General features: G+C 40.6%; 1 pseudogene; it reads left to right on the forward strand.

Moving 5' to 3' along the window:
- The first annotated feature begins 448 nt into the window (after positions 1-448).
- LOC121022681 (40S ribosomal protein S24-like) lies at positions 449-1,466 on the forward strand (annotated as a pseudogene).
- The last annotated feature ends 5,465 nt before the right edge of the window (positions 1,467-6,931 follow it).

Genomic DNA, 6,931 nt, shown 5'->3' on the forward strand with positions numbered 1-6,931 from the left:
GGCCCTTTACTTCTAAACACTTCCGTATGGATTTCATAAGAATAGGAATATGTCCGAGTACAGTCATAAACTTCATGAATTGCTTTAAAACTTTATGTAACGTACAGTGTGTGTTCCAGTGTTACCAGTGGACCAACAGTATCCTTTGTAGATTTCCTCTCCCCTCCAGCACAGGATCCAGTCTAATGTTAAGGGTTGCATTTAGTTGTCATGTCTCTTTCACCTTTATTGTCTTTTATGACTGATATTTTTGAAAAATACAGTCCTCTCCCACATCCTTTAAAAGAAAATTTTTTTTTTGATCTTTATTTATTTTTGAGCGAGAGAGAGACGGAGTGCGAGCAGGGGAGGAACAGAGAGAGGAGACACAGAATCTGAAGCAGGCTCCAGGCTCCGAGCTGTCGGCACAGAGCCTGACGTGGGGCTCAGACTCACCGACCGTGAGATCATGACCTGGACCGAAGTCGACTGAGCTTCCCAGGTGCCCCGTCACATCCCTTTTTTTAATGTGATGATCATCACTTTGTGTTTTTCTCATGTTTCCTCGTGATTGGATTGCGGTTGTGTGTTCTTGGCCAATAAATAGTATATGTGATGATGTGTGCTGCTCCAGCTAACACATCTCTAGGCACACAGTGGCCATCTGTCCCTCACAGGTGATGTTCATTTTGATCACCTGGTCAAGGTGTGGCCTGATTTCCCTGATACATAATGAGTGGGCTTTCCCCCCTCCCTCATAACAAATAAGTCATCTGTGAGAAGACACTTTAAGACCATGTGTATATACTGCTCTTCATCAAAATTTTCCCTGGAGGTAGCATCCGTTGATGGTTCTTGCCTGATTCAGTCTTTACTGTAATGAGTGCAGACCGCTGATTTCCCAACCCCAGCGCTGCTATAAGAAAGAGCCCTTCCCCTGGCCTCCCTGGCTGCTTAAAGCTTGGCCGCCATCATGAATGACAGACACAGTAACTATCCAGACTAGGAAGTTCATGACCAACCAGCGACTTCAGCAGAAACAAATGGTCATTGATGGTCTTCACCCCCAGAAAGGCAACAGTACCTAAGACAGAAATTCAGGGGAAAACCTAGTCTAAATGTACAAGACCACACCAGCTGTCATCTTTGTGTTTGGATTGGGAACCCGTTTGGGTGGTGGTAAGACAACTGGCTTTGGCAGGATTTATGATTCCTTGGATTATGCAAAGAAAAATGAGCCCAAACATAGACTTGCAAGACAGGGCCTGCATAAGAAGAAAAAGACCTCAAGAAAACAGCAAAAGGAACACAAGAACAGAATAGAGAAAGTCAGGGGGACTGCAAACGCCGGTGTTGATGCTAGCAAAAAGTGAGCTGGAGATTGGACAACAGAAGGGGTAAAAATTCTGCAGTTACTTTATCTGTGGCGTTTGTGCAGATTGTGCAGATTCCCTCATGCAGATTCATGAATTAAGAAACAGAACTTAAAGGGGCGCCTGGGTGGCGCAGTCGGTTAAGCGTCCGACTTCAGCCAGGTCACGATCTCGCGCTCCGTGAGTTCGAGCCCCGCGTCGGGCTCTGGGCTGATGGCTCGGAGCCTGGAGCCTGTTTCCGATGCTGTGTCTCCCTCTCTCTCTGCCCCTCCCCCGTTCATGCTCTGTCTCTCTCTGTCCCAAAAATAAATAAACGTTGAAAAAAACATTTTAAAAAAAAAGAAACAGAACTTACAAAAAAAAGGAAAGAGCCCTTCCTTCTATGTATCTAACTATCAGTGGTATGGATTCATGAATTCCTGTTTTTAATGACTTAAAATAGCATTATTATACTTAATTATTTTATGACTCAAATTGTTTTAGATTTGGCCAGTGCAGACATCTTCAAGATGGTTTCTGTTTCCTTATGACATCCCCCATCATTTTTTTTTTTAGCATTCCTTTAATTTCTGAAATAATAAGATGTTCCAGATTCATCTTTACCTACCTTTTACCCCAACCCTAGAATCAGCCATTTCTCTAAGAATGCCTGGCTTTTTTTTCTTCTTCTTTTCTAAGACACAGAGTATGAGTGGGGGAAGGGGCAGAGAGAGAGAGAGGGAGAGAGAGAATCCCAAGCAGGCTGTGCACTGACAGTACAGACTTGAGACTCAATCCCACGAACCATGAGATCATGACCTGAGTTGAAATCAGGAGTCAGACGCTTAACCAATCGAGGTGCCCCTGCCTGGCTTTTTAAAGTGGGAAATAGTATTAGCCACCAAGACCTGGGGCTACAAGGGCTGTTCATTGCTATTTAAGTGTCTGCTTTCTGAGCCTTTCAACAAAGTTATACCTGTACACATACCGACACATACAGATACATATATGTTATATATGCACATAAGCATGAACATATACATACCTATATATATTGGAAATTATGAGCTTATATTGATACCCTCAATTTTAATCCATCCCCAAGGGTTCTTTCTTGTTCCCCCATTCCATATTTCTGTGTCCCCTTTTCCATAGTGAAAAACCCTGGGCCCAAACCACATCAACACATTTATTCATTTGCTCAGTCTTTTTTTTTTTAATGTTTATTTTTGAGACACACACACACACACACACACACACACACACACACACACACACGTGGGGGAGGGGCAGAGGGAGAGACACACACAGAATCTGAAGGAGGCTCCAGGTTCTGAGCTGTCAGCACAGAGCCTGACATGCGGTTTGAACCCACAAACCGTGAGCTCATGACCTGAGCCGAAGTCGGACACTAACCGACTGAGCCATCCAGGTGCCCCTCATTTGCTCAGTCTTGAATTAATCTAAAGTAATTTCAGAATTGCTTTACCCATGCTACAATAATAAATAAAATTACTTTATAAGTTTCATACGTGTTTGCACTTCCCCAATTATATCCTACCACATCCCAGATAGAGATTACGTAGTCAAAACTAATTTATTTAGTTTACTTAAATAATTTTAGCTAATTTAGTAGATTAGTTCTTTCCTTCCCTTCAGTATGCTTTGTATTCATTCAAAATGTAAATAAGGTTCATTTGGTTCTAGGTAGGTGATTTTTTTTTAACCAATAAAATTTAATGTTTTGAATGTGTAAAATATTAAATGTTTTCGAAAGTCAAAACTAAACAAAAAGTTTCACTCAGAGAAATGCCACTCTGTCTATATCCCTTTCACCCTATTTCCCCCACCCCATCCTTTGTAGAAAACAACTTTTTGTTTTTTGCTTTTTTCCTTCCTGTGTTTCTTCTTTTAATAGTAAGCAGATATATGCATGTTTTTTTATTTTCCCTTCTTTCTTACAAAAAAGGTAGCGTACTATATATTTGCACTTTGCTTTTTTATTTAATATCTCCTGGAAATTACTCCATGTCAGTTGATTGAGATTTCCGTATTCATTTGTATAGCTGCATAGGGTCCCATTGTGTGTATATAACCATAGTATATTAACCAATCTCCCATGCTTGAATATTTAGACAGTTCTCAGTTTTCGCAATTACAAATAATCCTGAAGTGAATAACCTTGTCATATATGTTTTCAGATTGTTGGAGGTGTATATTATAGATAAATTTATAGAAGTGTGATTGTGGGGTCAAAGGACAAATATGTATGTGTTTAATTCCCCTCCACCAGGTCTGGGCCATTTGCATTTCCACCCCAATTCCCCATAGCCTGGCCAATGCAGTATATTGTCAGCCTCTGCATTTTTGCCAGTCTGATAGTTGAGAACCATTTTCACACTGTAGTTAAAAAAAACTTTAAAAAAAAAAAAAAGAGGTTAGAGTGGAAGAGAGCCAAAGCATAAGAGACTCTTAAAAACTGAGAACAGGGGCGCCTGGGTGGCGCAGTTGGTTAAGCGTCCGACTTCAGCCAGGTCACGATCTCGCGGTCCGTGAGTTCGAGCCCCGCGTCAGGCTCTGGGCTGATGGCTCAGAGTCTGGAGCCTGTTTCCGATTCTGTGTCTCCCTCTCTCTCTGCCCCTCCCCCGTTCATGCTCTGTCTCTCTCTGTCCCCAAAAAAAAAATAAATAAACGTTGAAAAAAAAAATTTAAAAAAAAACTGAGAACAAACTGAGGGTTGATGGGGGGTGAGAGGGGGGAGGTAGGTGATGGGTATTGAGGAGGGCACCTTTTGGGATGAGCACTGGGTGTTGTATGGAAATCAATTTGACAATAAACTTCATATATTAAAAAAACAAAAACAAAAAACTTTTTTTAATGTTCATTTATTCTTTGAAAGAGAGAGAGAGAGAGAGAGCATAAACACAGGAGGGGCAGTGAGAAGGAGACAGAGAATGTGAAGCAGGCTCCAGGCTCCAAGCTGTCAGCACAGAGCCCAAGGTGGGGCTCAAACTCCTGAACTGTGAGATCATGACCTGAGCTGAAGCCGGACACTTACCAGACTGAGCCACCCAAGCGCCCCTCATACTGTAGTTTTAAGTTGCATTTTGTCTTAGAATAAAGCTGAACATCTTTTCATTTGTTTAGGGGACCTTTTTTTTTTTAACTGAACTATAGTTGACGCACAATGTTACATTAGTTTCAGGTGTACAGCATAGTGATTTGACAAGTTTATACATTATGCTATTCTCACCACAAATGTAGCTACCGTCTGTCACCATACGACACTATTATAATGCCATTGGCTACATTCCCTATGCTGTACCTTTTATGCCCATGACTTATTTATTGCTTAATTGGAAACACTTAGGGGACATTTTTTATCTCTTTTCATAATTGCCTGTTCAGGTATTTTGTCCATTTTTCTATAGGATTTTTGGGTTTGGGTTTTCCTATTTCATCCATCCCTCGACCCCCTTCCTTCTGGTAACCATCAATTTGTTCTCTATAGTTAAGAGTCTGTTTCTTGATTTGTCATTCTCTCTTTTTTTTTCCTTTGCTCATTTGTTTTGTTTCTTAAATTCCACATATGAGTGAAATCATATGGTATTTGTCTTTCTTTGACTGACTTATTTCACTTAGCATTATACTGTCTAGCTCCATCCATGTTATTGCAAATGGCAAATTTTCATTCTTTTTATGACAATAATATTCCACTAGGTGTATATACCACGTCTTTATCCATTCATCTGTCGACGGACATTTGGCTGCCTCTATAATTTGGCTATTGTAAATAATGCTGCAATAAACATCAGGTGCATGTATACCTTTGAATTAGTGTTTTTGTATTTTGTTGAGGGGGTAAATGCCCAGTGTGCACTTACTGGATCATAGGGTAGTTCTATTTTTAACTGTTTGAGGAACCTCCATACTGTTTTCCACAGGGGCTACAGCAGTTTACATTTCCACCAATAGTGCAAGGGGGTTCCTTTTTCTCCACATCCTCATCCTCACTTGTGTTGTGTTTTTGATTTTAGCCATTCTGACAGGTGTGAGGTGATATCTCGTTGTGGCTTTGATTTGCATTTCCCTGATGATGAGTGATGTTGGGCACCTTTTCATGTGCCTGTTGGCCAAGTGGATGTCTTCTTTGGAGAAATGTCTGTCCATGTCTTCTGCCTATTTTTAATTGGATTATTCATTTGGGGGGCGTTGAGTTTTATACATTCTTTATATATTTTGGATATTGACCCTCTATCAGATATGTCATTTGCAAATGAATTTTCATTTTAAATTCCATTCTGAATTTATTTTTGTGTACGGTGTAAGAAAGTGGTCCAGTGTCATTCTTTTGCATGCTGCTGTCCAGTTTTCCCACTGCCATTTGTTGGAGACTTTTTCCCATTGCATATTTTTTCCTGCTTTGTCAAAAATAAATTGACCATATAATTGTGGGCTTATTTCTGGGTTTTCTTTTCTGTTCCATTGATCAGTGTGTCTATTTTTGTGCCATTACCATGTTTGTACAGCTTTGTAGTATAAATTGAAGTCTGAAATTGTAATACTCCAGTTTTGTTTTTCTTTTTCAAGATTGCTTTGACCATTCAGGGTCTTTTGTGGCTCCGTACACATTTTAGGATTGTTAATTCCAGTTCTGTGAAAAATGATGTTGGTATTTTGATAGGGACTGCTTTAAATGTGTAGATTGCTTTGGGCAGTATAGACATTTTAACGGTATTTGTTCTTCCTATCCAGGAGCATGGAATATCTTTCCATTTCTTTGTGTAATTCTCAATTTCTTTCATCAGGGTTGTATAGTTTTCAGAGTATAGGTCTTTCACCTCTTCGGTTAGGTTTATTCCTGAGCATCTTATTGGTTTTGGCACAGTTGCAAATGGGATTGATGCCTTAATTTCTCTTTCTGCTGCTTCATCATTAGGGTGTAGAAATGCAACAGATTTCTGTACGTTGATTTTGTATTCTGGGACTACGGGATTAATTCCACTTCCTGAATTTTTAAAGCTCTTTAGAAACTTGGTATATTGCCTCTTTGTCTATAATATGTGCTATGAATATTTTCTCCCAGTTTGTCATTGACTTTGTTTTGGTCATGCCAAAGCATTGTTATTTTATTGTCATGTGGTCAAATGTATTAATCTCTTTCTTTTATTGCTTCCGGATTTTGAGGCATAGTTTTTAAAAATCCCCTCAACAGATATCTCCCAGGAATTCAGTCGTCATGATCAGCTCGTACACCAGCCCCCACAACCTCCCCCCCCCACCCCCCCCCCCCCCCCCCCGCCACACACACCCACACTTCCCAGGACAGAAGTACTGGGTGGCTCCATCCTTAAACACCCACTCTGGCTCACTCTGCCTATTTTGGGTGTCTTTCTCCTCATCATTTCTTTTTTTTTTTTTTTTTTAAATTTTTTTTTTTTTCAACGTTTATTTATTTTTGGGACAGAGAGAGACAGAGCATGAACGGGGGAGGGGCAGAGAGAGAGGGAGACACAGAATCGGAAACAGGCTCCAGGCTCCGAGCCATCAGCCCAGAGCCTGACGCGGGGCCTCCTCATCATTTCTAAAAGACCAGGTCC

Source organism: Herpailurus yagouaroundi, unplaced genomic scaffold (genome assembly GCF_014898765.1).
Source record: "Herpailurus yagouaroundi ecotype Mexico unplaced genomic scaffold, PumYag 28, whole genome shotgun sequence".
Lineage (NCBI taxonomy): Eukaryota > Metazoa > Chordata > Mammalia > Carnivora > Felidae > Herpailurus > Herpailurus yagouaroundi.